General features: G+C 41.9%; 1 protein-coding gene across 5 annotated transcripts in view; it reads right to left on the reverse strand.

Moving 5' to 3' along the window:
- The window catches only part of FUT8 (fucosyltransferase 8), a 131,442-nt gene extending 113,683 nt beyond the window's left edge, over nucleotides 1–17,759 (reverse strand). For 3 of the 5 annotated variants that reach the window (XM_054827738.1, XM_054827743.1, XM_054827741.1), the window contains exon 1: nucleotides 17,437–17,750. The gene's annotated coding sequence lies outside the window, so the exon portion shown is untranslated. Of the gene's footprint in view, nucleotides 1–17,436 lie in introns of all 5 variants that reach the window. The other 2 variants (XM_054827739.1, XM_054827740.1) reach the window with 1 other exon arrangement.
- Nucleotides 17,760–24,757: the final 6,998 nt, after the last annotated feature.

The following is a 24,757-nucleotide window of genomic DNA, read 5'->3' on the forward strand; positions in this document are numbered from 1 at the left end:
CCCACAGTAAGCACACAATTTGATATCGCTATGGTAATTGTACTAGGAATTCATACATAATTTCATCTTTCATTTTAAGTTTTTCAAACAAGAACCAAATAAAAATCATAGCATTTTATTCCAAAGTCTATCGTCAAACAGCTCAAGTGACTCTGCTTTTATTAACTGATTGGTCAAATAGCAGTAAGGTGACATTAACAAGATTGTGGTCAACCTCACTGCTGTGATTCAGAACCATACCAGCAGCTGTGCAGATTTCAAAGATGGTATCAGTTTCATACTGTGCCATTGCTGCTCCACGGGAAGGCTACAAACAGATGTAAGCAGCGTTCAGCACCCAGGAAGCTGAGAAAAAAGGAAGACACAACACTGCTTCCCTTGAGGCAAGACAGCGCCGCAGCCTCATGTTTATCAGACACGGGCTAATCAAAGGTAGATCTTCAAACAATGGTCAAGAAGACTATCAAAGCTGAGATTCTAGCAATTAAGATCAAAGAAGTGGTCAGGGATTTTCAGTAAGAAAAATCTGAAAGACTTTTTTGAAATTTGTCTGTTAGAGGGCTGATGGTGCCTAATAATGAAGGAAGCTGAAAATTTGTATTGAATATAATGCCATTAGCATGAATATTACACAAATAAATATGCAATTTATATATTTCAGTACACCAGAAAATGTCTTTGAAACTCTTGCTCAACACTACACACCAAGCTTTATAGAGCCTAAATGTTAAGGAAAAAATGTGTGCTAATACTACGGTACATTTCATTTCAGAGAGGCTTCAGGTCTTTTAAGTTGCTAGTATTTGAATAATCTTTGACACATCTTTTCCTTGAGCGTGCTTCACCACAAACAGACTAAAACAGCGTGATACTAACAAAAGTCTATTGCTAAATGTATGCACAAAGGTTCCTCCTGAAGTGGTTCTGTTATTTTCCTATCTCCCACTTTTACTATCCATTAGGCAATCTTGCATTCCTCTCTTACTCCTCTGATGTTTAACTTATTAAGGAATTTTTTAGAAAATTATACATATGTCTTCCCTACTTAGGGATAAAGTTATATGTTGAGTTTAATCAAGCTGAATTTCATCTTTTTATCTCTTTCAGTCTATAATATATGAAAAAAAGCAAACAGAGTCACTGCAACGAATTTACTATGAGTTAAAAGCTCCACAACTGAGAGTTCTTCATTCATTCCCAAATATATATTGGTAGTAATTCAGGTTTCCCTACACTATCCAATGACTATGGTATAAGCTACCCTATGTGACCAATATTAGATATAATCTAGTATAATTATATGATTTTCTATATATGTATAATATGGGTATGTATAATCTATATGATATGTATAAGCTAGTTTTCATAAAGCAAAGCTCCTCATAAATTATACCAAGCATCACTTCTGTATTCCTTTGTAACAGCATCTTCACTTATCTATAGATCACCCTTTCCCACATCAGTCATGAGGTGCTGACAGACACCATGCAAAGACGACAAGGCAGTACTCAAACACCAAGGGATACTGAATCATGAAATTGGGTTTTCTGCTAAATCCTGATCCCAGTAAGAGGACAGAAGGAAAAGAAAAGGCAGTATATGGAAGAAGTGAGGGAAGCATGAAAGAAAAAACGTTGAGACAATGTTAAAAAAACATTGATATGTAATCCTAAGCCTAATGTAAAAACAGATTTCGTAGTAGCTTTCACTAAACACAGAGTTTTACAGAGATACAGCTTGACATCAGTACTGTCCATCATTGAACTCATTAGAGAGCCCACTGGATAAAGAAAGACAAACTTGTCACTATGCTTCATACATCTCCATCAGGAAATAGAAAGTCTAAAGCTGAAAACGAGCAAGATAAAAGATAGCTGAGAGACAAAATGTTTTGTTGAGTCTCAAACCACATCCTCAAGAACTGATGACTCTTCCTTCCAAATATATTTTATCCACACACTACACATGCTGATGAAGTAACTGTCACCAATTAGACATATGTAATAAGTGCAGCTTAGGGAGGACAGGTCCCTGCAATAGTATAAATGCCTTTAGAAATCACAGTTCGAAAGACAATATTCCATTTTGGCTTACCACATTCCAGCAGAAACTTTTCATGCTGATATATGTGCCACTAATACACCGCAAAAACTGTTCACACTGATTATTCTTAAATACTATCACAGTGTATTTTGGGGTTTTTTAGTTAGTTCATACTAACTGTGCACACCTGGGACTATCCACCTTCAAAATAACAGTAAGTCTTCACACAGCACATTCAAACACAGCTGAAAAAATCTCAGATGGGAATTCACAGTTCACAGCACTTTTTTCTCTATAATCACATTTGACCTAACATATAAATTTAAAAATGCCATAATCGAAGTCCTCTGAGCTCTAGATACCCTTCAACACCAGGTGATGGCTGTTAATAAACACCACAGTGATGCAAGATTTTCAAGCAACAACCAAGAAAAGAACTGTCCAAAGGAGCATTCCATACACTTCCATTACACAGCACTTCTGATTTCAAAAAGCACAGTTAAAGCTATCACCTCTTTTGATAAGGTATGTCTAAGCCAGATAAAGAAATAATCAATCTCCTTCTGGTTGGTCCTGCCAGGGAAGTAAGAAGTTTAAGCAACAACAATACTACACATTTGTAAGAGACTTCAGGAGAAAAGCCACTAACAAAGGTTATCAGTCTAAAGATTCCCTGTTTGTTTATGACTTTGAGTAGCACTTGAATAACAGCAATGGCACACATTAGGCACACAAGCTGTTCTTTACTGCCCTAGAAGTCAGATCAATAGAAACCCCCTCAATAAACAAAAAAACTCTACTGGCTAAATACATTTGACTTGCAGGTGCCACTGAATTACACCCACTATTTACATACTTCACAGCAGGAACCAATAATCTTCATGAACTCCCAGGATGCACCTTTGCTGTCTAACAGTGTGCACATATTGCAACATTTCATATCAGTGTCGTGAGAAAATATATTTAAATAAACATTTAAAGACTGTGAAAAATTGTTTCTGTATTTGCGTTAGCTACAGAAACATTAAGAAAGTCATAGGAAGGCTGTTTAGAATCTATATGCAATTTTGAGGCAGCACTCTGACAAGATACAAATCTTGGTTTTTCACATTTATTTTCAAATTTTTTCACATTTACTTTCAAAAATAACCATGTAATTGATACTTTGGTTAGCAGCAGTTCTGATGGGACACTAAACCATATCCCCATCTACTAGCTCAGATTTTTTAGAAACATAAAAAATGAGTCATAAATCTATAGAAACAAAAAGCCATCAAGATTAATCATTCATTTTCCTAAACAATCTGTAGCAAAACACATTCAAAATATCATACAGATGCCTTAACCAACATGGTATGACTTGACAATACCTGAAAATCTTTACTATATTTTATCATAGCCAATTTTATGCTTGTCTTCTAAAATATGTAATTCTTTCACAAACCTACTCTACTTTAAGGAGAGGGCACTCTGCCTGAGAAAGCAGGATGTTATTTAACCATAACCTGGAGCAAACCTGGAATCTGCCAGGTCAAAGTACTATAGAAGGGATCTCGAAAGTTAGCAAACCATTAAAATTTATGTTATATAAAAGTACTGATCAAGGATCAGCTTGGGGGAAAAACAAACAAACAAACAAAACATCTCATTAATAAAAACCACAGATAAAAAGGATTTATGTTTAATCTTTTCCAAATGCTAACTGATGTCAACTTGACATAAATGTTAGATAAAGGGATATCTTAATGACAGGTGACACTCAAAATATTGAGCTGCCTAAATTACTGTCCAGAGGCAATAGTATCCTTAAGTACTGAGGGCAAGTTAATTTTAACAATTCAGCATAAATCCACAGGTACTTAACCAGAGAATTCAGTTAAAACTCCCTCAAAAAATAAACAGCTTTCTCAAGTAAAAATATAGAAAACACTGCAATTATGTCTTCAGATGAACTACTGAGACCCCTTCATTTCAAAAATTAATTTCAATCATTCTACTTACCTGAACAAGATGACATCATTCCTGTAGAAATGCTATACTGCTACCTACCAGCTTCCTACTTTTTGCAAAGCTGTCACTAGCTCTTGAACAATTCACTTGACTACAGCCAATAGATCTATTCCTCTACAGTTATTACAATCAGTGACAAAAGGATAGGAAAAATCAAATCATATTACATGTTGATATATTTATCAAATATTATTTCAACAAGACGTAACCATAATTGCAAAAATCGTCAACCAATAATCAGAATTCTGTTATACGTTCAGATCTTCAGCATTTACATGCCTCAGGCATTTGGACTAATAGTTTTGTGTTCCCTCTGTCTTCATAATTCATTTAACCCTTTCTCAGGTCTAGTGCTTTCCATCTTGCATCTGACATAAGGTAAAGCACATTATATGCCCTCAGATTCTTTCTGTAAATTATAAAAAAAAAAAACCCAACCCAAAACCAAAAAAACCAAGGCTATGACAGAGACAGGACAATGGAAAGAAGTTGATAGGTATCAGAAGACCATTCAATCAAATACAGAATCATCCTAGATGCTTATGCAATAAACAAAAAAAAATGCTTGCAGAAAGCATAACTGAGACCCAGGAAGCCATTTTGCAATTAAGACCCATACACAGCTTAAACTCTAGTGACCTGCATGCTTGTGAGATGAATAGTCTCAATACTGGTTTTCGCACAACTCTATCTTTTTGGAGTCCAGTCTCAACTACAGGGAAAAGTGTTCAATGCCAACAGAAAAGCATCCTCCCTTGAGAAAACAAACATAAAACCACAACACTGCACTGAATCACACAATGGGTGAGATTGGAAGGGACCTCTGGAGGTCATCTTGTCCAATCCCCTGCTCCAGTGGCACCACCTAAAGCCAGTTGACCAGGAACATGATTTTGAGTGTCTCCAGAGATGGGAACTCCACAACCTGTCTGGACAACTTGTGCCAATGCTCAGACACCCTCACAGTAAAAAAAAGTGTTTCCTTATATTCAGACGGAACCGCCTGTGTTTCAATTTGTGCCCGTCACCTCTTGTCCTGTCACTGGGCACCAATGAAAAGAGCCTGGCTCCATCCACGTCATACCTTCCTCTATTGATCCTGACTGAGGAACAGTTTCACATTTAGGAGTTAGTGATCCACATAACAGTTAAGTGGGTACAGGCCTGTGCTGTGCTGCACAAATTCCTCGGCTGTGGGATATACTCAGCCTGCTCATTGCAACAGAGGACTCTGCAAGCAGCTCCCACTTGGTACCAGTGATTATGCCACCTGAGTGGTCTTACCTTTATCTAAAAGTGCAGTAAGAACTTCTCATGAGAACAACCTTTAGGAAGAGTTGGGTTTTTTGTGAGGGAACTATATAATAGCTCAAATGACCAGAATGGAGAGCTTCTTTCCACAGACAGGATCTGCTTTGCACTGCACAGTGCGCCAGGAGAAAAATCAGTCCAGGTTCCTCCAGCTGATGCTGCACTAACACGAGGTGCCCAGCATCTGAAGGGACATAAGATTTACTTGTTGTCTATATTCTTCTTCTTAGTGTAATTAAAACAGTTATCTTATTAAGCCATTTGTTGTCAGGCCTTTGTTACCAAGATCCAGAAAGTACACTGCACAGCTCACCTTGACTCCAGTATCTCCCTTCAGATATTTATATACATTGATAAGATTCCCCCAAGCCTTCTCTTCTCTGGGCTAAACCCCACTTTCTCAGTCTTTCCTCAAAGAGATGCTCCAGTTCCTTCATCATCTTTGTGGCTCTTTGCTGGACTCTCTCCAGTATGTACACATCTCTCTTGTACTGAGGAGCCCAGAATCAGACACAGCACTCTAGGTGTGGCCACATCAGTGCCGAGTAGAAAGGAAAGATCATCTCCCTCAAACTTCTGGCAACACTCCTTCCAATGCAGCCCATGATACTGTTAGCCTTTTTTGCTGCAAGGGCACATTGATGGCTTATGTTCAACTTGGTGTCCACCAGGAAACCCAGCAAAGCTGCTTTCCAGCTAGTCGGTCCCCAGCAAATGGGGTTGTTCCTCCCTAGGTTCAGGACTTGGCATTTTGAACTCCATGACGTTCCTGCCAGCCCATTTCTCCAGCCTGTTGAGGTCCCTCTGCACAATCCTCTGGCATATCAGCCACTGCTCCCAGTTTTGTGTCATCAGCAAAATTGCTGAGGGTGCACTCCATCCCCATCATTCAAGTCATTAATGAAGATGTTAAACAGGACTGGACCCAGTATTGACCTCTGGGGTACACTGCTAATTATTGGCCTCCAACTAGACTTCGTGTCACTAATCGCCACCCTCTGGACCCAGTCATCATACCAGTTTTCAATCCAGACCACTCTCTGCTCATCCAGCCCAAACTTCATCAGTTTCTCTATGATGATCTTATGGGAGATAGTGTCAAAAGCCTTAAAGTCTAGATAGACAACATCCACTGCTCTCCCCTTGTCTACCAAGCCAGTCATTTCATCATAGAAGGTTATCAAACTTGGTCAAGCATGACTTTCCCTTGGTGAATCCATGCTGACAACTCCTGACTACTTTCTTGTCCTTCACGTGCCTGGAAATGGTTTTCAGGATTAGTTGTTCTATCACCTTCCCTGGGACCAAGGTGAGGTTGACCAGCCTGCAGTTCTGTGTCCTTCTTGAAGACAGGAATGACGTCTGCTTTACTCCAGTCCTTAGGCACTTCTCCCAATTGCCGTGAGCATTCAAAGATTATTGAAAGTGGCCTCAACCACTGACCCTCCATATATTGCCAAGAAAATAACTTATCTAAGGAAAGAAAGAGAGCAGGTTGCCAAAACACACACACACAAAAAAGCCTTTTTAAAGGGCAGTGGACTCAGGTATTCCCATAAGATGAAGGGTTTTCTGGGAAAAAATGGTATGAGTGTTCCCTGCTTAAATATCAGAACTGTAGAGTGAAAGAGCATAGATAAACCCTCAAAGTAAGACCAATGAGAAAAAAATGCCACATATTATAAAAAAAATAATTGTTTGAGTTTGTTTCAGCAGGGAATCAATTGTAACGGTGAATGGACCAACACCAGAGACATGCATCCGGCTAACTAATCCACTTAAATAGGCATACAAATCTGGCAGTTCCCCTTCTATACTCATGAAGAATGAGCAAGCCCACACTAAACAGCCACAGGATTCATATAGCGAAGCTGAGGTTGATACACTTGGAATAGTAGATGTATTCACAACCTACATAAGAAAATGTGTCATGAAAGGCAGAGTCCTGGAAGTCCTAACTGAAAATATAGTTGGTCACAAAACTGTAACTGTCTCTGCAAGCAGAGACAGCATGATCCTATCTCCTGTAGGACTTTAGAAAACAGTGGACTTGGAAGTAAGCAAAAAGCAATGTTCTGTAAAATAGTACCTCGAACTCTTTCTGTGGAGAGTCTAGGATCAAAACATCTCTAGCTGAGAGATACCAGCATATCCTGTTACATCTCAAAACATGGTTTTATGACCTTACTGTCAGATTTCAGTACTCAGGGTATTTCCTATTCTTGGCCCAATAGCGTGAAGCAACTTGGGGTATATCGGAGACACGTGTTCAGCATGCCTGAGGATAAACTGCAAGTGATTTTGTGCACACATTGAGAGAGATCTGAAGAGCAATCAACTGAACAGAGACAATGTTCTCTCAGCACTTCTGTAGAGACAGAATCTGCAGAATTATTATCTATCACTACCTATGCATGACACTGCAATATGTTGTACAGGAAAATCAAACAAGCATTTTAAATTATGCTGAACTCTGTATCTTATATGTATGTCTAGCTCCTCAAGAGACCATTTCTCTCTTCCTGTAAGACCACGATCCATTGTAATCAAGTGGAGAAGAAGGATAAAAGAGCTTTCTCCCATGCATTCCATGGGTCCTACTGCCACTGAAGAAAAAAAATTACATCAGAGGAAATCATCAACAGCCCGCTAAGGGACAACAACCCCCGCTCCCTAGGAAGTACACAAAGTTTACTCACATCTGCAGTGTTTGAAGATGTTGTCATAGGATGTAATGTAAGCTGTCATATTACCCAAATTGCCATCCATCTTTACAGTCTGGTAGGGCAAACTTGAAAGTATTGATACTTAGTCCAGCACCACCTCACTGAAGTTAAAAGACAGCAAAAGTTGCAGAGAGAATGTCTAGCAGTTCAATCCAAAATCCAGAGCACTGACTAGGCATCTGCAATGAAGAACTCAAGGAAATGTCTTCCAGTGCCACTGCAACCTAAACAATGGGCCACATCAGGAGAAAGGTGTAATTCATACTGTCCTAACTGCTATAACTTGAAAACACCCCAAACAATGAACAGATCAAAAAGTAAGATGTTGTTCTGTTAAAAAAAAAAAAAAATCCCAACAGAACTGTGAAACAGACTTAATAAATAGAAATGTGATGACATGCATCCAGAAGATCGTGAACCATGAGCAAGTCTTTCCAAACCTTTTAAAAAGCTAAAAAGCCCAGACCATAGAAAAAGGAAGTGCAGAGACTATCTAAGCATACCAAGGAATGGAACAACATGACAAAGGTGTCTCAGTGAAACAAAACCATAAATAGTGGAAATAATGATTTTTTTTTAATAAGGAAGATTTTTCTTCTGTGAATTCAAACCTTGCCCTAAATGAGTAACAAATGCTTGCAGCTGAGAAAAACTAAAGACATAACATGCCTAGTCTTATACCACTTGAGGTGTGAGAAAAACAGGAGAGAGAGAAAAGAGACCATCAACACATTACATACATTGCAACAGCAAAAACTGTTCAGTCTCAAGTATACAATCATCTAATGTGTGAATGTCCATACTGATTGTCAAACAGAGGAAGTTGCTTAGCCAACACCCAGAAAGAGACAAGATGTCAGCTAAGTACAGCATATCAGAAACCTGTATATGTGTTTCAGGTATATTAAATATATTATCATCATAAAAGAGGCATGGAGCTAAAGACAAAGGCAAAAGGCAATTTGAAAGCTCACATTTTTTAAACAGGTCAACAGAAATCTCCTTATAGGCAAAAGGCAATTTGAAAGCTCACATTTTTTAAACAGGTCAACAGAAATCTCCTTATAGGCAAAGACTTTAAAGAAGTTTAAATTCGAAAAAGCTTGACAAATGTATTTGTACCCATACAAATCTGACTTACAATAAAAAGTTACTAAGACACTGTGCAAGTTCTAACCAAATTATGGTGGAGTTCAACATAAGTAATTTAATAAACTAAAGATGAACATTAGGAGATTGTTGGAACAGAATTCTTATTGTTCTTTTACAAAACCTTTTGGACGAGCAATGCTTTGAAAAAGATTCTAACACATACCAAGTCAGAATTAACTTCCATAACATATTCACAGCAATGTTCCACAAGCTTCCAAAAACACTCTTTACCCTGCAGAATTAATAATGCCATGGTGATATTCACTGCTATTAACTGCCTCACAAAAGAAACTCTCTAATACTAGAGAAAATTATTCACCTTACCACTGTAAAGTTATAAAGCAGACATATAATGAAAGTAGACTCCTAAAAAGCATTTACATTAAAAATTAGTATTGCTACCACAAAGCAACTGTATCAGCAGAAACTTCACCAAATTCTAGAATGACCAATACATGCAGGGTTTCATTTTGAATGTATTACACCTCAAAAAAAAAAAAAAAAACCCCACATAAATTATGCTTTATTAATATCTAATATTCAATGGAAGTAAATTGGTTGATTCACTGGAAACTATGCTTTGCTACAGAAATCACCACTTGTCTTAGGGAGGATCCCTAAAGCCTAGAGGTTAGCAAGTACACATAAACAGGCAAAAACCTCAGAAAAGGGTCATTCAAAGACCATAGCATCTTTACATAGCATCTCATACTCAAATAACAAAAATTAAAAAAAAAAAAAAAATCCCCATCCTGTCATTTAACAGTAGCTCTTAGCTACATCCAAATCTTCTGATTTGAAGACTTGTAGCCAAAAGTCTTCCAAAACAGGTACTGGCTTCCCTGTATCTTAGGACTGCTATCTCCTTTTATTTGTTCCCCATCCCCACTCTGAAAATGCAGAGGGGAGGGAGGGAGGAAAAGAACAGGAAAAAAAGATAAAAATGTGAGGGAACTAGTTATCATGTGTTTGAGGGAGGAAAAAAACCCAAATTGATTGCAATTTAACAGATAGTCAGAAAATCACCACCTTCAAATGATGCATTACGAGCTACATAATATGAATTTACTTACATATCATGACAAATGACCCAGAAAGATTACCTGTTTTTAAGGCTGCCAGATACTTCCTTGTAGAAGACTGATTTTCAAGTTTCTTTTAAGTTGCCAAAGGCTTTCCAAGATGACCCATTCTGTGCCAGGTGTCCATCTTAAAGCTGAGCTACTTCAATGTTTTCATTGTACGCAAAACATTTTTTTCCCCTTTCCAAGGAAAGCTACAGAAAAATACCTTTTCACCCCATTGCAAAGGGCTGTATTTCTTTGAAAAGTTTAATCACTTGCACACTTCAACCTCCACACATATCTTCCTAAGAGACAGAAAAATGCGTACCCTGACACACAAATGATGTTTTTTTAGCAAGCTCACTGTAACACAACTGTTATTGGTTTTGTTTTGATATGTTATAGCTGAGTCACCTACACATTCTGTCTGTACTGACTGCATTCCAGTATAAGGCTTCTGGAAACTAAGCATCCACAAATGTAGACTCACAGGTTGGAAGGGACCTCCAGATGTCCCTAGTCCAACCTCCTGCTCAAAGTAAAGTCAACTACAAGATCAGAACAGGTTACTCAGCTTTATTAAGCTGGGTCTTGAAAACCTCTAAGACAGAGGCTACACAGTTTCTCTGGGCAATCTCTTCCACAGCTTGACTATGCTCATGAACAGAAGATTTTTCCTTATATCCAGTCTGAACCTTCTTTGTTTCAATTTACGACCACTGCCTCGTGTACTCCCACTACACACTTCAGTAAAGAGCCTGACTCTATCTTCTCAATGATCTCCTCAAAGACACCAGCAGGTTGTTATTAGATCCCCATGAAGCCACCTCTTCTCCAACTGAACAAATGCAGTTCTCTCAGCCTCTCCCCACAGGGCAAGTGCTCCAGATCCCTTAACCATCTTAGTAGCCCTCCACTGAATTAACTTCCATTTACTGATGTCTTTCCTGTATTGCGGGTCCCAAAACTGGGCACAGTACTCTAGATGTGGTCTAATGAGCACCAAGTAGAGAGGGGATAATCGCTTCTCTCCATCTACTGGTTATGATGTTCCTGTTAATACAGCCCAGGACGCTGTTGCCCTTTCTTTCTGCAGGGGCGTGCTGCAGCTGGCCCATGGTCAGAGTGCTGTCCACCAGTACCCAAGGTTTCTTCAAGCAGAGCTGCTTCCCAGCCAGTCAGGCCCCAGCCTGTACCACTGCAAGGTGCACTCCCAAGTGCAGGGCTTTGCATTTGTCCTTGCTGAATTTCGTAAGGCTCCAGACGGGCCTTGTGTCCACAGGGCCGAAGTCCCTCTGAATGGTAGCCCTGTTCTCATGCATATCAACCAATCCCCTCAATTTGGTGCCATCTGCAAGCATAAGAGGATACTCTATCACCTTCCCAGGATGAACCTCTGCAGTAGCTCACTTGTTACCAACCTCCATATACGACACATTAACCACCGCTTTCCGAGTGCATCCATCCAATCAGTCTTTTACCCATCAGGTTCTCCATCCATTCAGACTGTAATGTTCAAATTTGGATACAAGAATATTGTTGGAGACAGAGTTGAAAGTCTTGCTAAAGTCAAGGTGAATGAAATCCACTGTTCTTCCCTCATCCAAAAATTCAGCCATTTTACCATAGAAGGCAATCAGCTACTCATGCATGATTTACCTTTGATAAATCCATGCCGATTGTTCCAAATCACTTCCTCCTTCTTGTGCCCAGAAACGTGTTCCAAGAACACTCATGCCCTTATTCTCCCAGCGATGAAAAGGAAGCTAGCTAGCTTTGTAGCTCCTTGGACTGTATTTTGGCCTTTTTTGAAGGTTGCAACATATGCCTTTCTCCAGTCATCAGGAAGCTCTCCTAATCTCCAAGATGTTTCAAAAATGATGGGGAGGGACCTCACTGTGACTCTGGACAGCTCTATGAACATTCTCAGACACAGTCCATTTGGCCACATGGACTTGTACGATTCAAGTTCTCTCAATAATCCCTGACTCAGACCTCATCCACTGCTGATAGCTGCTCTCCTCAAAACCTGTCACTAAGCACAGAGGCCTGGGAGACCTTGTTGGTGAACACACCAAGGCAAAGAGGGCAAAGAGTGGACATTATCCATGTCCACTGTTACTAAATTACACATCTCATTCAGAAACAAGTCCACATTTTACTTGTCCAGCTTTTTACTACTAAAGTACTAGAAGAAACTCTTCTTGCTGCCTTTGACCTCCCTTGCAAGTGTCATCTCTAGGTGAGCACTGTTCTCTTGATGTCATCACTACATACCAAGACAATGTTTCTAAATTTCTCCTTTGTAGTCTGTTCCAGCTTCCAATGCTTGTATATCCCATTTTTGGACTGGAGTGCAGATATGAGTTCCCTGTTTAGCCAAGCTCATCTCTTGATAGGCCTGTTTGTTTTCCTGAGTATCAGGATGGACCACTGGCATCTAAATTGCTTCTCAGTGATATCCTGCTGGACCCAGCATGAAGAGGTAAGCTATCCACGTGAACAAAAGGGTGAAAAAAGAGGGGAACCAATAGGACTTGGCTGAAGAAAGAACTGCAATGTGAGGAAAAAGCTGACACAGTTGACAGGGTGAACAGAATCTTGCATTTGGGATACAGACCAAGTGTGACATGGGTGAGAAGACTGGTAGGAAAGGAAAAAACAAATTCAGATGAGAGACCAGCTAGGCAGGAACACCAAAATGAAGTACAACACTGAAGTTGGAAAACTTCAGAAGACAGAACAAGAGCCAGTGGAAATGCAGAACATAGAGAGGGCAGATTCTAGCCACGATAGAGAACTGGAAGTGAAGCTGATGATAGTGGACAGAAGCCTGAGACCAGCAGACAGGAGTGTGAATAGCTGGATAGGATTCAAACAGTGAAAGAACACTGGGATAAACAATTTATTAATTAGCATCTCCCTGCACAGCAGTTCTGGATCTCGGATAAGAAGCCCCTTAGCAAGAAAGAAACTGTTTAAATAGGGAAAATAGGATTGTGATAAAAATTTCAGAATAACAGGAAGATATTTAAGTAGATATCACAGGAATAAGCAGAAAAATCAGTATCCACCAGAACATGCTCATTCCCAGAGCCTGGAATAGAGCCCAAGATTCCAGAGTTTTGTCACTATGAAACACTTAAAACACTGGAAAACCATTCACAGACCGTATCATTTGCACCACAGATGAATTGCAAATTACTAGTATCGCATTCTCTGCTAGCTCAAGTGGCAGAAGTCTCATGGCAAAATACACACATTTCAGCCTTTCTAAAGATTTATATGCTGTAATGCAATCCCACATGATAGAAGGTTTCCTCCTGTCCATCAGAGTTGCTGTCTTTTCTAGACTAAGATGTTGAACATTTTGTTTATATGCAAAGAATTTTATTTCTTTTCAACAGGTAAGTACCAAAAACCTAACCCTCAGTTTGAAAAAAAAATATATCACAAAAATTAAAAATTATTTGATCTTGTTCTCTGTGCCCTCGTGTGCAAGGTACTCTTGCTGTATTACTGAACAAGGTGTTAAAAAAAATTGAATAACAACAGTATATTGTATAAGGACCTTGTCATATGCGCTGCAAATGTTGGCAAGTATGCTGTTAGTAAGATAGATATTGCAGGAAAAGAGATAATCAATATTGTCCTGCAGAATTTGATTTTCTTCTTGTTCCTCACCAGCAAATAATCTTAAAACAAAAACAGAACCAAAAAAACCACCAAACTTTCAATGGGTAATCCAATCATCAAAATTTTGGACTTAGTATCTTGGAGTTAACATCGCAGCAGATCTAAGTATTTATACTTGCAGTCTAAATCAACAGACACCATACTACACATCAAGCAGTGAAGTCTTTTCTAGCATACACATTCATGGATCCTTGTTAAGGGATCAATAAAAAATAACAAAGAAAAGCCAGGTAATTGTTAGTAAATTACATAGGGAGACAGACCTTTATAAGAAAACATTTTAGAACATGCAAATCATTAAAACACTGATAAATTATTTTGAACAATCATATCATAAAGGCCCTAAAATGGATATTCAACATGAAGGGACACATACCTCTCCAGAGACTTCTGTGAAAATATTACTATTAAAACATGCAGACACTAGAGACTGAAGGTATGAAACAGCAAAAGAGGAAATTAAGAAGGTACAATATGAACAGCACATAGCAAATAGTGAGGCTACATGTTATTTGATACCAAGAAAAAAAAAATCAATATTGCTCACTGAACACAATCTATGTCATTCTATGCTATATACTGAAAGAAACATTGTAAGAAAAGGCATAACCTTTAACCATACACTTACAGGCCAAATTACAGTTCTTACACGAATCCCTAATTCTGGCATGTCATGATTTATGAGAGCTTGATCTTGCAACTTCAAAGTTCTTTGAAGATAGTTTTTGTTGCGTAACAGCAAAGCGTATGCACAATTTCCCTAAAATACACACACATCACTTCACTTGCAGATTATGTTCATCATATAAAAGAGATGCATATTAATGCAATCATACATAGCATGCACCATCTACATTTGTTTTTCTTATTGTATTAGAAGCATATTCTATGACCAAACAGCAAGCTTTTGAATGAGTCTAGAAAAAAATTGTCACATTTTGCTTTGACACTAGCTCCCCCTCCAGACCAGCCTAAGATTATAGTTATTACTTTTAAATTCTGACTCTGCAACAAGATTTAAATACAAGTCCAAATCTTCATCTTTATCCCCTTAAATGTCAATGAACAGACTGATCAGATAATGTATATGTAAAATTATCTTTTATTATTTTTTACTGTACATAAATTCCAAGACTTGGAAAATCATTTGGTTTAGAAGAGATCTGACAGATAAAGGAGCAATTCTATACAGCTACAGAGACATATGAATGGACCAAAAATACAATTTTTCAGATTAATCCTATGAATGGTCTGCAATATTTGTAATATATAAACATTCCATTATACAATCGAACCTCTGTTAGCAGTCCCAATAAAGTAATCATAAACCACAGATGCCAAAACAAAAGGAAGCCTCTATGTGGTTTAGTACTACTTTTACTAATTCACTTAAGGTGAATTAGCTCCATTTCTACTCCAGCAAGCATAGCTAACATTTTTTTCTTGTTCTATTATTAGCTAGAACTAATATCTTTTCAGTTGATCAGCTAATGAAACTGGCAAAATTTTAAACAAACGAAGACACGAGAATAAAAGACAAAGAAAGCTACAACTTCCAATCTGACCCTCTATATTTCCCAGTTGTCAAATGTCGTGGCAGCTATATCATTAAAAGGGTGAATTTGCATGATTCAACGCTCCAGGTTGATTCTTACCCTTCCCTCATCATTGAACTGCTGGCTCAGAAAATATGAATAATTAATTATACTTTCAACACTGAAAAAAAGGTTGTCTCATTATGTGTTACTGGGAAAATATGCAAACTTTGCAATACTCTAGCTTGCCAGTTTAAGGTACATTTACATATACATATGAAACCCTAACAAGTATCAATAAAAATTTGGTAGTAAGCATACCCATAATAACCAGAGAAACAGATGCTACATCAAAGCATAGTCACCAACTCCCAATAACTAGCTTGCTTTAATAACAGAAAGAATTGTAACAGAGCCTTCTGTAAAACCACCCTAAGCAGCAGCAGCACAGGCAATGTTGGCCATTTATTTGCTTTTTCAGTTCAGACTTTTCTAAAGTTTTTGACAATTTACAGTGGAGAATGACTTTAAAAAAAAAAGTCAAAAAACTCTTCATGCCTAAACAACTCTTTCTGAAGTGTTTAGTCCATTAGCTTTCGGTTAATGCCTAGACGTTAAAACAGTGCATTTTGGGGTACAGGGAATACGTGTGTATATATGTGTATAAATGTACATGTGTATACTGAAACATGCATGTTTCTGCTGACGTTTATGTTTCAGTATACAACCAAAAAAAAAGCACTAAGTGCTAATATAAGATCACAAAGTGAAGAATGTTCTAAACACATGGTTGTTTTCCACATCCACGTAGGCACAGCACATGGATCGCAGTGTGTTGACCATGTTACACTACTGTACATTATACCATGTTTGAATTGAGTTCACTAGGACGGGTACTGCCCTGAGGAATTTACAGTCTTTCAACAAGCAGTTTGTCAGCTGATGTCTATGCCCATAGGCTTTTTGGTACAACTTGGACCATAGCATGACAGTCTCTACCTATTCTTGTACCCTCAACCGTGAGCTTCTGAAAGCTGAGGGTCACAGCCTGGTCTTTGGAAAGCATCTAGAACACAGTGGGTACAGTCTCACACACACACGTGAAAGACCTAAGCATACATTAAGCACAAACTTGACTAGAGGAAAAATCGCCAGAGCCTCATCAGTAGTAGAATCCAAGACCAAAGCAGTTAAATGTGCCGAAATACGGTAAAGATCGCCGTGGGAAAAGCCCCAGGCAGCAACCGATGGCTCTGCACCCTTTTAAGATAAGCACTCCCTCGAGCTACCAGGCGGCCCTAAAGCGTAAGGTCCGTCCATAAAGCCCACGTTTCCCTTGTATTTCTCTCTGCCAAAACCAAGCGTCCCCTCGGGCGGCCGCAGTTCCTGGGACAAGGAAAGTTGGAGGCCGCCCCCCGCGCCCTACGGCCGCGGCGCACGGGACGCCGGCAGCCGCGCTCCCCGCCGCGGGAACCCCGCTGCCCGCCCGCTCCCCTGAGGAACGCCGCCGCCCGGGGCTCGCACGCACCTCCCTCCTGGGCCCGGCCCGGCCCCACTGCCGTCGGTGATGCCCCAGCCGCCCGCCGAGCCCCGGCCTCCCCTTCCCCCGCCGGGCGCAGGGCCCCCGCCGCACTCTCCGGCGGCTCAGGCCCCACCAGCGCCCCTCAAATGTGGGAGCCCACGGGGACCCAAGCACACGGCGAGGGACCGGCCCCCTCCTCGCCACACACACACACCTCCCCCCCGGCGGCGGCGGTTGCTGAGCAGCGCCGGAGTCGCAACAGCGGCGGCGCCAGGCCCGGAGGAGGGATGGGGAGCGCTGGCTGAAGCAGCCCGGTCTGGGCTCGGCACCCGTTTCCCCGCCGCCGCGGCTCCCGCTCAGCCCCCGCATCCCCTTACCCGAGTGCCGGCGCCGCTGGCGGGGCCCTCGCTGCCGTCGCCGAGGGTGCCGGGCGCGGGGAGACGCCGGGGCGAGCAGTGGGGCGGCGAGGGGCAGGGGAGGGCGGGGGGACACCGCGGTGAGGAGACGGAAGCAGGAACCCGCCGCCGCTTAACGGAGCCGCCGGCGGAATTGAGGAAACGGAGCGCGAGACGCGGACAGCGCGCGCGCCGAGGGCGGGGAGCGCCGCGCGAGCAGCTGACAGCGAGGAGCGGCGTACGCCGGACAGCGCGCTGCGAGAGCAACCGACGGTGCCGGCGACAGCGCGCGCGCGCGCCCCCGCAAGCGCACTAGGAAGAGCTCCGCCGCGGGCGCGCGCCTGCCGGGGGAAGGCAGCCTATGAGAGCGCGAGTCGGGCTCCTGATGCCGCTGGTGTGCTCGCGTCATGGAGCGCTGGAGCGCGCGGCGCGCATGCGTGTCGAGGGACATTTCCCCCCCACCCCCCGCCTTCTACTGTGTACCCCCACCCCAACGGCAGGGTGAGAGCGGCCGCTCCGGAGCCTGCGGGACGGGGGCGGCATCTTCCCCCTCCATCCCCTCGCACGGCGGGGGCCGCGGGCACCGGGCGTGGGAGCCCCCCGCGCCGCGCTTTCCCTGCCGGGCGCGGGGCCGCAGGGCGGCGGCGAGGGCCCGGGGGGGGGAGGGGGTGGGCGAGAGCGGCGGCGCTTCGCCCCGGCGACGGGCGTGTGCGGGGAGCAGCGCCCGGCTTAACCGGTGCCGCCGCTGCGATCCTTCTTCCTGCGAGGGAGTTCCGAGGAGATGAGGCGCTGGGAGGGGTTGCATGGCGCTCCTTAACTGCCGTTTAGGCCCTCTGGGGAGACATCCCTCCCCCCGGGGTCGGCTTTAGCTGCCGGGCAGCGATGCCATGTCGGCGGGCAGGGGCGGCCAGGAGCAGTCGGTGCACGCCGAGAGCCGGAGGAGCTCGCAGGGGCTGCCCGGAGCCCCTGCCAGGGCTGCTGTCTGCAACAGGCAGATCCCCGCCTGCAATGCTGTTGCTTCTCCTCCAAGGAAGGAGCTCAGTATGGTTTAATTTTTTTAATGTAATGATCCCTACAAAGGACAGAAATTTCACAAGATTTTATGATAAGAGAGTGAAACAAGTGCTCGGCGTCTGCCGGGAGAGGCCTGCTCTATCTAAGCACCCCTGACTTGTCTGACTGCTACTTTAGCACGTATGACTTGTTCTGCTTCTGGGGCTTAGCAAAATCAAAATGCTTGCTGAAAATACACATAAACACAGGTTAACTCAGGTAGATGCAGAATTTCAGGGCATTTAATGTAACTATAATTTCCTAAGCATTCCCATGGGGAAGCTATACACATTTTCAAAGTTCGTAATGTAATGTGCCTTGGGAATGTTTCAGCGTTCCTGGGAGATGAGATGGCAGAGATGGGAAAGTAGCGTGTGGAGCAGGAATCACAGGAGGAATATGTTTCAGTATCCCATGATTTGTGTAAAAGCCAGAGCTGGCAGGGATATATTTTTTGTAACTAACACATCTATCTTAGGCCACCCCTCCCAGTCTCAGAAGAGCTGTCCTGCATATCGCTGCTCTGTCATGTATTTGTTCACACTTACCTTCTCCAGCTTGTTCCACAAGCTCTCTGTTTTTTTCTGTTGGGTGGTTGGTTGGTTGGTTTTTTCTCCCTAGAACTAGTAAACCATTCACAAATGTGCCTATAAAGTCTATGGAAGTGTCTCTTAGTTTTTTTGACTTCATATGTTATGGGTCAGCTGCCTGCTAACATGGAGCTTGGGGCACAGCTGCTGCAAGCATTGTCTGGGGGACAGAAAGAAGAATTATAATATTCTGTGCCCATAGCAACCTTCCAGAGAGATCTGGAAATGCAAAAATAATTAATGTATCTGTTTTCCCTAAGGTTTTCATTCCTAACCGACAACACTAGAGATTAGTTTAGAAATTGAAATCGTAAGCAGATTGCCAATGGCTGTCAAGTATTGAGTTGCTGCTTCTAGCCACTATTACTGTGATAGTTATTATTATTATAATTACTAACAATTATATTGAGGTCATGCCTACAAACTTAGTCAAGGATTTGGATTCCAAAACCCATTGGGTTAGATACGATGTTTACACAGGTAAAAGAACAAAAGAGTTGTTGTTGCAAAGGAGCTTAGAGGTGTTTTCCATTTGTGATATAAATCCACTAGTGAACTATTGCTAAGGCATGCATAAGAAAGTAGTAAGAAAAACTATCATTAATAACCTTAAACTTGCTATCCTACCATCCCTTCATGGAAAAAGAAAAACAAACCCAAAAAACAGTGCCACAAATAAAAACCATTTGAAAAGTCTAAATATAAGCAAAAAAAGGCCAAAAGTGCATGCAGCGCAGGTAAGGGCAGGAAGCCCCCATCCCTGGAAACATTCAAGGCCAGGTTGGACAGGGCTCTGAGCAACCTGGTCTAGTTGAAGATGTCCCTGCTTGTTGCAGGGAGGTTGGACTAGTTGGCCTTTAAAGGTCCCTCTCAACCCGAACGATTCTATTATTCTATGATTCTAAGCTGCATTCAAGATGATCCGGAAACTAAGGCACAGCTCTCCAGATGACACATTTAACTGCATGTTGCCTTTGTTTGGAAAGATTCTGAAAGACAATAAAATAATCCAGGCAGACATCTGAAAGCTGTAGAGCTTCTTCTGATAGGTCTTCCGTGTCTAGTGGAAAAATACGGTTTTATAGACATAAATCTGGCTACTAACCCACAAAATACTAGGGTACTTTCAATGCAAGCAGTTCTGAGACACAATGTCTGCAAACTGGACGAAAATCTGCAATAAAAGGGCTATTTCATTAATATGCTTGTGGTGATTTCAGTTGTACTTACTACAGTGTGAAATTAAATGCATTTCAAGTGATTGCTTAATGCAATGAGGGTACTACTGCTTGTTTATGTGCTTTCAAGTCCATGACATTCTGTGCTATAGGCATATTCTCTTAACCCAAAGAAAACGATACAGTATCAGGATTGACCCAGTGATAAGATGTGATCAATATGCACATAACTTGTGCATTTATGAGTTATTTTTATTTGTATTCTAGTTCTAATCATGTGTGGTGGGTTGACCCTGGCTGGGGGCCAGGTGCCCACCAGAGCCGCTCTATCACTCCCCTCGTTCACGAGACAGGGGAGAAAAAGTATAACGAAACGCTTGTGGGTCGAGATAAGGACAGGGAGAGATCACTCACTAATTATTGTCATGGGCAAAACAGACTGAACTTAGAGAAGAAATTCATCTAATTTATTACTAAGCAAAACAGAGTAGAGGAATGAGAAATAAAATCAAATCCTAAAACACCTCCCCCCACCCCTCCCATCTTCCCGGGCTCAACTTCACTCCCGGCTTCAACCTTCCCCCCCCTCAGCAGCACAGGGGGACGGGGAGTGGGGGTTACGGTCAGTTCAGCACACGGTGTTTCTGCCGCTTCTTCATCCTCAGGGGGAGGACTCCTCTCATCGTTCCCCTGCTCCAGCATGGAGTCCCTCTCATGGGAGACAGGCCTTCACAAACTGCTCCAGCGTGGGTCTCTCCCACGGGGTGCAGACCTTCAGGAGCAAACTGCTCCAGCGTGGGGTCCCCCACGGGGTCACAAGTCCTGCCAGCAAACCTGCCCTGGCGTGGGCTCCTCTCTCCACGGGGCTACAGGTCCTGCCAGGAGCCTGCTCCAATGTGGGCTTCCCACGGGCCACAGCCTCCTTCAGGTGCCTCCACCTGCTCCGGCGTGGGGTCCTCCACGGGCTGCAGGTGGAATCTCTACACCCCCTCATCCTTCCTCCATGGGCTGCAGGGGGACAGCCTGCCTCACCATGGTCTTCACCACGGGCTGCAGGGGGATCTCTGCTCCGGCGCCTGGAGCACCTCCTTCCCCTCCTTCTTCATTGACCTTGGTGTCTGCAGAGTTTCTTACATCTTCTCACTCCTCTCTCTGGCTGCAAAAGCTCTCCCTAACTTGTTTTTTTTCCTTCTTAAATATGTTATCACAGAGGTGCTGATTGGCTTGGCCTTGGCCAGCGGCGGGTCCGTCTTGGAGCCGGCTGGCATTGGCTCTATCAGACACAGAGGGAGCTTCTAGCAGCTTCTCACAGAAGCCACCCCTGTAGCCCCCCAGCTACCAAAACCTTGCCACGCAAACCCAACACACCATGCTATAGCAGCTACTGCTATCAGCCTCATTTTAATTTTGAGGAATTGGTGACCTGAGCAGTGCTAAACCATGACATAATGGGAGAAAGAAAATTAAATGACTAGTGAGAGAGATGAAAAGCTACTGAGGGAAGTGTTCTTACAGAGCACTAACTTTTTACAAATGCTAAATGCAGAAGGTACATACATTTAGAAGTACATTCCCCAAACCAGACTAGAAGGCCAGTAGCTAAATTTTTTTTCACCACAAAAAACTCATTGTTAAGTGTAGAACCTCATTTGTGACTCCAACAACTCCTTCATTAGGTGACCAAGGGTCAGAGCTTTGGTTTGTGGATGCTCTGAAACCCTTCAGAAGGGAAATTTACACTAGAAATTTACGCTTTTTTACTCCTATGATTAGGAAACAAATTACGTTAAACAATTCTTCAGTCTTAAGGAGGAGGCTTCTAGTTCTAGTTGTCGAGTGTACGTTTTCTAGTGCTTAATCTCACAACCCTAGTAAATTGCCTTTAAACTGATACAGTCTCAAAATCTGCTGGAGTCAGGTAATTCTTTCCATTTGGCAAGAAAGTGAGAGCACTTTCACATAGCAGGTGGAATCTCAGCAGGGCAAATCTGGTTTCACTTTGATGAGACAACCCGCCACCTGTCTCAGAAGTTACTCTGAGTAGCAACTTGAGTTAAAATGAAACATAAAGATGTTTTAACTTTGCCCCCCAAATACATGAACACATACTGGAGGCCACATTTAACCCTCACAGGATACAAAATTCTACTTTTGTGAACTGTTTCTTTATGTAATGTTAGCTGTCTCCTGTTCTTCACTAGCTCCAAACCCCAGTGCCATAAAGCGCTTAATGGATACCACCAACTCCTTAAAAATACCTGACTTCTTAAATCCTTATTCCTTTGAGTTGTGTGATGGCCTCAAAAACTTTAGAAGCAAATTCAGTTTTTAGCTGTCATAGTAGTAGAAGTAAGTTTGAAAGAAAGAATCACCAGAGCTGGAAAGCATTTTAAAAATTAGCTGTTGGAGCGAGACCAGGGGAGGGCCATGAAGCTGCTCAGAGGGCTGGAGCACCTCTCCTATAAGGACAGGCTGAGAGAGTTGGGGTTGTTCAGCCTGGAGGAGAGAAGGCTCCGGGGAGACCTTATAGCAGCCTTTTGGTACTTAAAGAGGGCCTACAGGAAAACTGGGGAGGGACTTTTTACAAGGGCATGTAGTGATAGGACAAGGAGTAATGGCTTTAAAATGAAAGAGGGGAGATTTAGATTAGATATTAGGAACAAATTCTTTATTGTGAGGGTGGTGAGGCACTGGAACAGGTTGCCCAGAGAGGTTGTGGAGGCCCCATCCGTGGAAGTGTTCAAGGCCAAGTTGGATGGGGCTTTGGGCAACGTGGTCTAGTGGACGGAGGGTGTCCCTGCCTGTGGCAGGAGGGTTGGAACTAGATGATCTTTGAGGTCCCTTCCAACCCAAACCATTCTATGATTCTATGATTCTGATTCTAAATTACTTCTGGAACTGATTTGGGGATTTTTGTTAAGCATTAATTTGGGGGTTTGGTTACCTTAGGTTTTATGAACACTTTTTATTTATTGCACTACAACTGTACCTTGTAAATACTTTGCTTATAAAGATGCCCAGTTCTACAGGTGACACCAGAGTTAAACCACACACTCATCTGAATTCCTCTATATGTAGCTTGGGGGTGCAAGCTGCCTTATTTCATGCCAGCTATTGTATATTATCTATTGCAGACCACTATAAACCAGTAGAACTCAAGTATCACCAAAACCGAAAATCAGAACAAGAGGGGGTTACAGGCATTTTTTTGCATGTTGGCTACAAAGAATAATACAGTTTCTAGCATAATTTATCCAAGCTTTATTTTCTCGTATAAAGTAAGAATAAGGCATGGGTAGGAACGGCTCTAGATCCAGTACATTTAAGAAACAAATGTAGAAATTACATTTGAAAAAATGGAACTGGAGTGGGGGGATGTTATGCCTTTGTCCCTCTTAAATAAAGACTGTACGTATCGGGGAGGAGAATAAGATGTGAAAGAATATAGGCATCTAAATCAGTTCATTTATCCTCCATTTAGCAGTCAACTTGTTATGAGTACCCAGTCACTGTACTAGTCAGGAAAGCTGTATGCTTTCATCTGCAGAAATGCAACCGGAACACAAGAAGTAAAGAAAATTCATCACTAGGGTTAAAGGAAAATCAGCAGGGCGATTACAGAAACTGCCAATGTTAAACACAACTGTTTTTAAAATGCCTAAGAATATTATCAGTCATTTAATATAAAACCAAATTTCTTAAATTCTAAAGAATGTTTTAAAGGGTCCATCAAATATTTCTTTTCTAGCCCTCAGAATTTTTCCTGCTTTTTTCCACTGGTATGAAATCTGATCTTGCATTTGTTAAGTCTCAGTGTCCCGTAAAACAGAATTTCAAATAATTGGGGAAAAAAAAAAGTTAGTAATGTTAGAAGAAACTTTTTAAAACATTTTAACTAAGACTTACATCTATGTCCATTAAAGAATATCACCAAGCCCCATATTTTTCATTTTCCATGAAATGTCAGCAGGTACAGTCAGTCATTGTAAGTGCAGTACAAGGTAATGGTTCCTTGTCTGTGGAAAAAAACAAAAGAAAACAACAACAACAAAAAATTGAATTACTGAGATATATTGCTGTTACAAGATGCAAGATAGCGCTTCAGCATAACATACAGAAGTACTTGCAGCTGCAGAGCAACTCAACAGACTTCTCTGTCCCATTTATCAAAACACTTTCCGTTTCCAGCTTAAAGCAGGTGAAACCATAACAAATATTGCACAAGGACTGTTTATCTGTATCCAAAGCATTTGAATAAAGTGTTTATATAAATCAGTGTAAACTTATTCTTTCTTGACACTTGCACTTTTACAACGCTTCGCTCTGAATTCTGACAGGGTTTGATGTGGCATACCATTTTGTTTCTGTCCACACACTGGTTTTATAGCAAGCAAAGACTTAAAGGTCAAAAGGAGTGAAGTGCAAACACTATTAAAATGAGTTGGGTGGGTCACGTAATCAAAAAATCACATTGTGGATGTT

Source organism: Grus americana, chromosome 5, assembly GCF_028858705.1.
Source record: "Grus americana isolate bGruAme1 chromosome 5, bGruAme1.mat, whole genome shotgun sequence".
Taxonomy (NCBI): domain Eukaryota; kingdom Metazoa; phylum Chordata; class Aves; order Gruiformes; family Gruidae; genus Grus; species Grus americana.